This window comes from Copidosoma floridanum, unplaced genomic scaffold, assembly GCF_036245765.1.
Source record: "Copidosoma floridanum isolate Cflo_tuat_1 unplaced genomic scaffold, Cflo_Japanese_pri ptg000001l, whole genome shotgun sequence".
In the NCBI taxonomy this organism is placed as follows: Eukaryota; Metazoa; Arthropoda; class Insecta; order Hymenoptera; family Encyrtidae; genus Copidosoma; species Copidosoma floridanum.
The window spans coordinates 15957694-15968557 of record NW_028321878.1 but is presented as its reverse complement, the minus strand read 5'-3'; positions in this window follow the sequence as shown (position 1 = coordinate 15968557).

Sequence of the window (10864 nt, the reverse complement as noted above, 5' to 3'; positions counted from 1 at the left end):
TATTAGGCTCTTATGTTGACCGACAAAAAAGTACTAATTTTTAAGACTTCCATCGATAGATAAAAACTGAAACTATGACAGTAAAAATTTTCGCTAAGTGTTATCAAAAATGTGTTTGCGCTTTATCCCATAAAACAAAAGCAGAAATATGTAGTTACCATGTCAAATAGTTAACTGGATAAAAATCTTTTCTATGAAGAAGAAGGAAGTTGGACCGTAAGTTATTCAAAAGTATTCAACTTAGATTTTTATTTGTAGCAATGATTCGAAAAAAAGTCCGTATGATCGCGTCAAAAGGTATAAGACAGAGTAGGATGTAATTAACTCTGATTCTACATTATTGTCACTACTATCTGCGATATATTTTTAATATTAAATTGTTTTCTACTTCATCAGATGTCAGTTATTTAATCCATAAAATATTTATTATCGCTTTGAGTAAAAATGCTTAGATTAATTGAAAAGCCAATATTTTTGTACTAAAGTACATCATTTTTGTGCTGTGCATCTTTTTGATGCTATGAGTCAGAGAGGTAGGGGGTTAGTCGAAACAGTAGTAAGGTATGTAGTAACACACAAGTTTTTTTTTTTTTTTTTTTTTTATATTATAGTGCTTTACGTCCGGCTCCTATAAAGAAGCACTACTGAGGGCACTTAGCACTTGGGAGAAGGAAGGGAAGAGGGATGAAAGGCCTCCCATTACTGGGAGGGGGGTAGGGGGAAATTAGACAATTATGCTGCAAGGAGGTCGCCTAAACCCTCCACGAGGAGCATTGCGTGGTGAAAAAGCACATATGAATGTCACAGAGGTACTTGCCCGAAAAAGTCGCACTGGCCGGGAATCAAACCACGGTCTCCCGCGTGCCAATCCGTGACCTAGCCGACTGAGCCACCACGCGCTCATAACACACAAGTTTTGTTGGAAATCTAATCTTGATGATTAATATTTTTTCTTAATTAAATTTCTAGATTATGATGCATAAGTTTATCACTTAATATTCTGCCAGACAATGTGGTAACCACACAAGTATTTATGGTTGTGATTTATTTGTTGGTAATATGTGAAACTGATTTCGTAAAAACTCTATCTCACGTGCATAACCTATTACTTCACAAATTTTATTTTTGTATATAGTCGAAAATTGTGCTTAGTTTTAGTATTTTTTTATAAAAAATCATATTGAGCATTACAATTTTATGATGTTACGTATACAAATTATGTTACGAGGTCAGTTGTAACAATTTTTTAGGAAAAATCGTACCTATCCTTAAATCTACGAGAGATTAGAATACTATCAAAAAATATAGCTTAAAGTAAAATAGTACTAGCCTCAAAGAAGGGGTAAGTTTTAACAACGTTTTTTTTATTCTTATTTTTTTTTTTCAATGTTGGGCATATAAACATTAAAGGTTAATCTTAGTATTTCTTAGTCACAAGGTACTTCTTAACACTAAAACAGCAAATAGATGAATTTTCCTTTTTTTTTTTAAATTGCTAGCCCCTAGATCCCTTACTACTATCTACTAAACTCATAAAAATATTCTATATACCGACCAAATATATTCACTATAAATTTACCGATAAAATAAAAAAAGAAATTAAAAAATTGTACGATCAGATAAAAATCAAGATTAGTAGATATGTCGGACTACAAAGAATCATCCTTACCAAGAAATGTACTTCAGTTTCACTCCAAACAAAAATAGTAGAATCTGATTTCCGAGATACATATGTAAAATGTTATGATTCTTATTCATAGTAACTCTGTCAGAGAACCAACCCAGACCTGTAGCAGAATGTAGCTAGGGAACACGAAACTCCCCTGTTTAAATATGCAATCTTGTACATTCAGAAAGTCCGGTTCGGCCGTGCAGCTGGCACATATACCATAATCGTTCCTTTCGAGTATTCCTAATGTCTAATAACTTCATTGCGAATTCGAGGCTACAGCGAGCAGGCAGGTCTCGTATGCGAATTTGCAAACTCACCTGCAGCGGAATAGGAAAGAGAGAAATGGGATGGGGGTGGAACAGACACCAAGTATGGAATGAAGCGTATATATTTCGTGCAACACGCAACGCTCGTAATTGCATTATTAAATGCCCATTGTGCCCCACTCCCTACCCTGACTCTCTTACTCTGCTTCATTTCAAATGCCCTTTGAACCCAGTCTCGAAGAAAGTTACGCATCAGTACCAGCTCTGTATATGCATGTATATAATATGTGTATACATATTTACATGTATATTCAAATGGCCGTTCGCGCGAAGGACCTCGGTGCAAAGTGTAACTTTAAATTGCACCACCAGCCATACTCGCTTGCTCGCTCGCTCTACCATCCCCCCTCACTCTTTCTTTGCCTCTCCTACCCCACGCTATATGGCTCTCTTTCCACTGCACCCCATATCTGATTTAAAACTTGGTCTCTTTGTAATCAGCGAATCTGTTCTGTTCTATAGTGTAGCTTCTGACCGAGTGCAAGACCTCTTCTTCCCTCTCGCTATATTCCTTGTAAACTCGCTTTTCTGAACTTTTTCTCCCCTCCTTCAGGTAGACATATATATCTGAAGCTCGATGAACAGTAAATACATGAGCGTACACCCTATATGGAGCTCCAATCCAGGGCGAAAGACAACTTTTTCACAAAACTCGGATCAGCGCGTAATAAATTATACGTAGGGTTTGAAAAAAGTAGAAAACTAACTTGATTTAAATTTTCAAATTCGATTTCAACTCAAATGAGACTCATCCCGCTGATACTTGTCACTCCTGACATCAATGTTGACTTTCAAGGAAGAAAAATTATCTTCAACTTTTTCTCAACGTCACATAGCGTACTCTTACTAACAAACTTATAGCTCACGATACTTCCATTACAACAGCTATCTCCTTCTTATTTCCTCTTTTTCTATCTCTCACTTTACGTATACACGATTCACGATCCGCTACGTATTTGAATACGTTAACAATAGCATAATCGACAGTCCAGCAAACGAAGTCGACGAAACGACTGTTCCTTTTGTTATTCTCAAATAAAGCTGTTTGTTGTTGTCTTCTCGGTCTATTTCCTTTCATTCTTTGAGTCTTATGAATTTGTGTCTATTATTAGCGCAAGCCAAAGTGAGCTCTTACAAATGCAGGGAAGGAAAAGCCTCCTGAGATTCCCTCGTAGTATTCAAATTATAATTCAGTCGCAATTGTGGGGAAACTAGAAAAGAAGAATGTAAAATTAAAAGAAAAGGAAGTAGGGCAGGATGGAAGGTATAATCGTGAAAGAGATGGTCTGCTCGACACGACGAGAATCTACATAAAGTCGTAAGCTCATTTTATGGTGATAACGACATCCCGAATGCAAATCAAATGGACGTGGTCTGTTGCCGGAGGAATATGCGTCCATATTCCGCTGCATGAATTTATGTGTGTGTATGTGTGTGTGAGAGAGAGAGAGGGAGAGAGAGAGACATATGGAGGCCGGAAAAGAGAGCATTCAAGCTAGAGAGGGGAGAGGTTAAAACTGAGGCATCGAGATTCCCCCAAGAGTACGACGAGGGTACGAGACTACGAATGAACGGATGGATGGGTAGATGGATGGATGGATGGATGGAGGAAAAAATGGATGGACGGAGGCGAGGAGGGGAAGCACCAGGTCATTCTGTCGAGGGAGGGGCTCCTAAGCCCCCAAAGCTATCGTCTTTATGATCGATCGTTTGATTCCGGAGACATAAAGTATTTTAAGAGTCACGGGTACTTGCACATATGTGTACATATAATATACACACTTATGACGAAGAGAACCGGATGATCTCGATAATATGCAAATGTTTATTTTGCATTACGATCTATCAGCTATGAAATATTTGATTTTTTCTAATAAATATGGAACATTAAAATGAATTATACACGTGATACTTTTATTATACAGAGAAATCTACATTCTATTATCAAAAGTAATTTTTGGGTTGATTCAAAAGCACATCTTTGTTAAGGGGGGTGGTGATAGAGAATTTAAATCTCCTTACCCAACAAAACGTAGTAACCTGAATCTACGGGACCTACGTCATTTTTGTTGCGTGAACAACTAAACAAAAAATAAACTCACAAAAACCTCTAAACCTCAATTAGTTCATACTGCATAACCTAGAATTCTAACTATTGTCCAAATAAGTAAGGTATTTTGTATGGTAACAGTACTAGACACATGTCACTTGTACTGTCACTATAAAATACAATTTATTTTATGAAATGCAAAATTAATGGATACATGAGATATATGGTTAAGATTTTCTATAAAACCTTATAAAATTAAACAATATAATATATACATGGTGTTGAGTGATTGTCTACTTGCACTATTCAAGCTCTACAGTCACTTCAATTGGTATTTGTGTTTTTAGCTTGTCCTGTGTATGTTTACCAATCCAATCTCCAAACTTGCAATTTATCAAAAACAAATCAACTTGAGATTAATAATCAAGCTAAAAAAAGCAGATTGCAAAAGACGTTATTAATAGGAAAAAGTATAGATAAAACCTGGAAACTTAACTAATGGGGTCAATCATCCAATTCATTGATTTAAGATTTATTTCTAAGATGCCACACGAAAGAAATAAAGTTTAATATAAGGATAGTGTGTGTAAGATAAAAAAGGGACTGGATTTTAAGAACTATTTTTATAAATATACATGTTTATGTAATATGTGTATTCCAATATTTTGGACGAGACAACGGTATTTTTAATATTATTCATTATGTCACGTTGATGTTTGAACTTGTTTTGATCACCATCATTATTTGTAATAAAATATTATACTCTTTAATAATAATAAAAGAACATAGCAAAATACTTGCTCGTTAGCTGTTGATGACTGCAGACTTAAATCCGAACGAAAAATTGATTATTGCCACTCCAAAATTAAACAAAATTATTAATTAACTACGAGTGATTCTTTACGTCAGTGAACTTTTTTCTGACCTTGCAGTCCTCGGTTCTATGATTTACTTGTTTAAAGACAAAAGATCACAGTATTGTGAAATATATGATAGCTCAGAGTTAAAAAACTCATTACTCATTTATTTACTTGGAGTAAGAAAGTTTGACTTTATGAAACTTAGTACTTGGAAATTGAAATCCCGCTGCTGATTTACTAATTTTATATTAACCGGTAGGGTTGCACAGAGTTTATTATTTGATGTTCCAAAGTTTTTTTATTTATATTGAAAACTGAAAAATAGTTTTGTAGAATTTAATTCTTGGGACGGAAAAGCTTGTTGCTAATTAATTTTCTTAAAGTCAGAAAGCTGCTTGGTATTGTGAGTTTGAAGCTATTTGAGGTTGCCTGTTTGGAGCTTATAAACGAACTGCCAATTTATTTGCTAAAAACAAAAGGGTTGGATAACGTATGTAGATATTTATTGCTCAATAGTTTGAAGCATTCTTGTTTTATTTCAGGTATTAATCTGAATAGTACTACAGCCACGTATTGGATTTCAATCTTTCGGATCAATGGATTATGAGATGTTGAAAAGGTGAAGTGGGGTTGGTTGAATATCCCTGCTCCTGATTGGCTACTCAGTAATTAAATAAATTTACGAGTAGTTGAAAACAAAATTTTTGTTTTTTAACCCATGCTCAATGTGGACGTACAAAAAATCATGATGCACCGGAAGCTTCCCAATGCATGAAATCTTTTTTAACTGAACTTATACGCACAAACGCACTTTCACGCATCATTTCCCTCAAAAAGCAATTGCCTCTCAAATAAATTTTATGTTATTATGAGATTTTCAATATTCGACTTAATACATGCGAATTTGCCTCTCCATGAAGTTTATGAATTTTGCAACAGATCAAATATTGAATTTGCAAATAGTGATAAAATATGATGCGAAATTACCAATAAAGGACGTACAATTTGAATCAGAAATCAAAAAGTCAAAAACTGTTATTTGAATCTCTTATGTTTTGCTTGTTTAATGTCTGGCCTAATTTAAATTATACTACTTGAAAAAAAATCCACCTACCCAGTGGTGTTATTTTCAATGCAACCACAAAAATGTTTGTACCGTACCATGTGTTACACTTACAAGCAAAAATTTTGAACCACAAAGTACTGTAATTAGGTACAACGAGAACTTGATGGCCCAGAAAAGCGCCCCTCTAATTACCTAACAGAGGCACCAAAAATTGCCGAAAGGAGAAATAACAACGATAGAAAAATAAAAATGTAAAACACAGTGGCAATAAGTGATGAAAGGTCGCAATTATGACCTCAGCTAGCGCACTAATCATGCGACCCACGAAGACCCTGGATCCTCCCCTTTGCATTTTCAGTTGCGGCGGGAAAATTTCGAGTATGCCTTTGATGCATATACGTGCACTCGCGTAGAGCGAGCCGGAGGATGAGGTGGACTTTCGCGTGGCTCTTTGAGGAAGGAAGGAGCTGAAAGGGAGAACTAGGGAAGACACCGGCCAAGTTTCCCACCCCCAGCTGGCGCGTGGTGGCTGGTAATCGGCAGGGAAGAAAGAGAAGGTGGCACAAAGCGAACCGTGGGACGAGCGATTAATATTTGCAGACAATAGGGCCTGGCGCGTATTTCCCCGGCATCCGAGCCGAAACTGGTGGATCGTCTCGGGTGTGGGTACGTCTCTTCCCATTTCATTTCGGACCCCATGCACCCAAGGAGTCGGCGCGCATTCCCCTGCTCTTTCCACGTACTCGAATAATTATCTCTTTCAGTCCCACTATACCCCTGCTGCTGTGTATATTTCGCGTTCCATTCGAGCCGTAGCATCGTTGTCTGCCTGCCCTTTCGTTCTCATTGTCTTGCGTGGTCTTTCGCGATGTAAGCATCATTCCAGAATTTCCGCAGTTGTAGGATCCCATTGCTGGCTCCATTCATAGACAAAGGGACGATTTTATTTAAAATTAAAATTGAAATCATAACCTCCTACAACCAGGATCATCAAGTTTTAATTGTTCAAGAGGTATGAATTTGGTACCTACGGCATTTAATCAGTCGATGTAGTTGTATATTAACTTTTCAGAAAGCGGAAAGAAAATTTAACAGTTTGTACATGCTGAATTTCGTAGAAATCTGTACACAATGTAATGAAGAGCACGAAAACTCAATGAAATTCAACTACATTTGCGATCAAACGGATCAACCTTTTATTTCATTTTATTCATACTACCTCTCGTAAAACAAACATCTGCTCCATAGCTAAAATAAATATCCATTGTCGATTTCGTTTTGATTTCCCCACCGTTTCGCGGTAAACTTGACATTAGAAGTTTTCCTGCTATTTTCAATCTCAGGTGAGCCTCGATCGATGTTATAGTTCCCAAACGTGCTATCGTATCACGCTTATCCACCCATGAGCTGGCCTCTTTTCTCTCGACCTCAAATTTCCTGATTCCCACTCCACGATTCCCTTATCCTTAATTCAACCACCCCTAAACATGCCCTTTTGTAGATCCATATGTGTATGTATGTGTGTACTCGCGTGCATTCATTCACGTACATGGACAGCCAGAGTAGGGAGCGGCTTACTTATGTACGACGGTCTCCCTGCACCGGTAGCTAGAGGAGGAGGGGGTTTCGGTCTTCCCAGGGTCTTGCGGTTTCCACCCTCCCCCTGCGGATACATGCGAGCGTGGAGCAACAGCGGCAGGCTTCCGCTGGCGGGGCCGTGTCGGTGACGCTTCGCGTCCGGCACGTCCGGCATCGCTTAACGTACGAGGCAAGTTTCCTTTGTCCTCGTCGCGTTGGCCTCCAGAAATAGCTTCTGTCTCTCTCTCTCTCTCTCTCTCTCTCTCTCTCTCTCTCTCTCTCTCTCTCTCGGTAGCAAAAAGCTCGGTGTGTGTATGCAGTGAATAATTTCACACGCCAAGCATCCTCTTGACGCTTTGCCACCCGCTTCTTTTGGTCTCTGACGCCGTCGTTAGTTGCGTTGCTTTTGGTTCTGGGCACTTTGGTGGCTTAATCAGGTTTCGGATGATCGCTGTTTGGAAAGGGGTCGCACTGCCACGGGCTTTTTTTTCTTTTTGTTCTATTGCATCAAATGGGACGTCGATGTTTGGGCTATGTTTGTTGCGCCACTTGGTTGAAACACGTAGGAAGTGACGTGCTGGGTGTTGTTGTCGAAAGTCTGATTGTTACTTTTGATTAATTTTACTTACAAGGGTTTCAAGAAGCCAATGGAATGTAGATTGAAACTAAGTTTAACAGAGTACCCATTCATCTGGGTGATAGAGATTGCTTTTTTTTTGTTTTTATGCAGTACAGGATACAAATTCTTCAGGTACTCATAAGTACCAGCAGAAATTAAGTGAAAATTAGTCGAAAATATTTGAAAGTATTTGATAGCGATGAATGAGAAAGGATACTTTGACATGATGAGTCCTTCATGTTTGGTAAAAGGGTGCAAAGCTCTAGTTAAGTGTCACTGCTACGAAATTATAGAGCCAAAATATTTTAGATACAATTATTGTATGGAAGTGTTTCATTGAAGGAAAAAATATAGGTCACACAAAAAAATATGTTGGGGTTACACATGCAGTAACGACTCCTGACAATATTAAAGATGAGAATAGCTTAAAAATATACAAAATATTTTTTGTACACGTAACTTTTACTTGACATTTTACAACTAAGTGCGTATTAAATACAAAATTTTTTGGGTAGCAATTGTAGGCACATACTGAAAATAAAATTTCTTGTCCTTAATTCGTTTTTCTTTCAGGACAATTAAAAGGCCACTAAACACAAGATTCATTTTGAAACAACAAAAATTAATATAGCTTTTTAAATTTTTTTCGCTTAACTTCGTTTTTGGCATTAATATTCTCATGTAAGATAATTTACATTGAACTTGTTAAAATTAGTGCTACAGTTCAAGGGCACCAAAACTCAGGAGGGTATTTAGGATTTTTAATAACACAGTTTTACACTTATACATACATTTAACACTAGACTGTATATTGAACGTGGCTGGATGTAAATTAGTTTGGTACGCCAAAAATGTTGAATAAAGTGAAAAAGTTTGTTGTAATTTCACAACAAATTTTACAGGTGATAAGTTTCAATCATTGACACAAAGCCTAATTGTACTATAATATTTTATTTTCAAAAAATTTTTTTAAGCTGAAAGCTTGGATAGGTAATCTCCAGAAGACTCCTTGTGATGTCTCTGGTTGGATGCACCCCCAGTGCGAACCCTTTTTTTCCTACCGAGGCACACCCAACCCTCAAAGTAGCCCAAGGTAGGAAAAAATGGATTGTTTCAAGATATTTTTAGTAAACTCAAAGAATTATCTTAACTTTTATTTACTTTTATTACTGAAGTTTACTCCAGTTTTGAAAATACCTGTAGTATGCATCGCTTGGTTAAAAAAAAAAATTCACATTGTAGTATTTTTCATTAAACTAACCCCTTTCCAGCAGTTTTTATAAAGTCAGAGCTTAGTTTTTCAACTCTACAAATCGCTGTACCGTGCACCATCTTTCTTTTCCCTTGAGAACTCAGGCTTCGCTTACCTAATCGTTGCTTTGTTTGAAAAAAAAAAATATATATATATATAGGGCTCTTAAAAAAAGTCCTTGTATACAAGCGGAGCAGAAAAATCAAGTATAGAGGAAAAATATCTGAGTGACAGCGAAGGCATGAAATAAAGAGAGTCGGGACTGGGAAATTGAAAGAGCCTAGAGTGAAAACTACGAGAGCCGGAGAAACGGAGGGTGGAAGTGGCACACAGGAACACACATACTTGGTAAAATCTTGGAGAAGTGAAGGAGGCAAGAAAAAAAATGGGAGAAATGGCCTTATTTCAAGATCAAAGCTTGTCAAGCTGGCAAGTTGTGGCTGCACGCGCATGCGGTTTAAACAGCTACTCTCTCCCTGAACCTTTTATTTTTTTTATCTCCCCCTGGTTCAGCTAAGTTTTTTTTTTTTTGAAGGCACTGCTGAATAAAATTTAAAAAAAAAGGGTAATCGTCTCGTATGATATGACAATTTCAATTGCCAGTACCACCATGAAAAAAAAATTTTTTTTACTTTTCCTTGGGTAACGTGATAAAAAAAATTATCTCAGTAAAAAGCGTTTCTATAAAAATCTAGAGTACTTGTTTTTAGTAATAAAAACTTTTAATAAATGTGTATATTAATATTCGAAAGCCAAGTAATCATTTTTCTAATTTTAGCAGTGATTGAGAGCTGTCTTACCCTTAGAGAAGAGTATTTGAGAATGTCAATAATATTTGAGTTAATACATCTTCCTGAATAATTTAATTTCGAAAAGTGATTGAAAAATTTTCATCATCGTTATTACTTTTGAAACGCGTCAGTTTCTCATCAAAGGCCTACATCAAAAAGTCACTGTAGGAAGTTGTCTTTCAAAAATCTTTTTGTAAAGCGTTACCTCCAAAAACTGGCTTTTTGAAACATGCACTTTGAAAAAGTATTCACCCAGTACCTACCTCAAAAATCCTTGTACGATGTCTTGTAAAAAAATTTCAGCCACAGCAATCAATTTTCTTTGACAAAGCATCATACCTTTCAATCAAAGTCATCGTATTAAGTAGTAGATGCGTTCCATTATAACATTTTTTATCTGACGTGAAAGTAATTACTTTGGACGGCGCTTATGTGCCGAACACTATTTTCCCTACTGAGGGAGCAGCCAACGTCCAAATGTTACAATAACAAAAATAAATTTTCTATATTTTAAATTGATGATGAACGTGATGATTTCAATGAAACAACTACGCATACAAGTAATTTATTTGATCACTTTGACGATGTGTCTTGTTGACAAATCATTTGTTATTGATAGCAAATTTGATGTATAGCATGTTTTGAGGTTC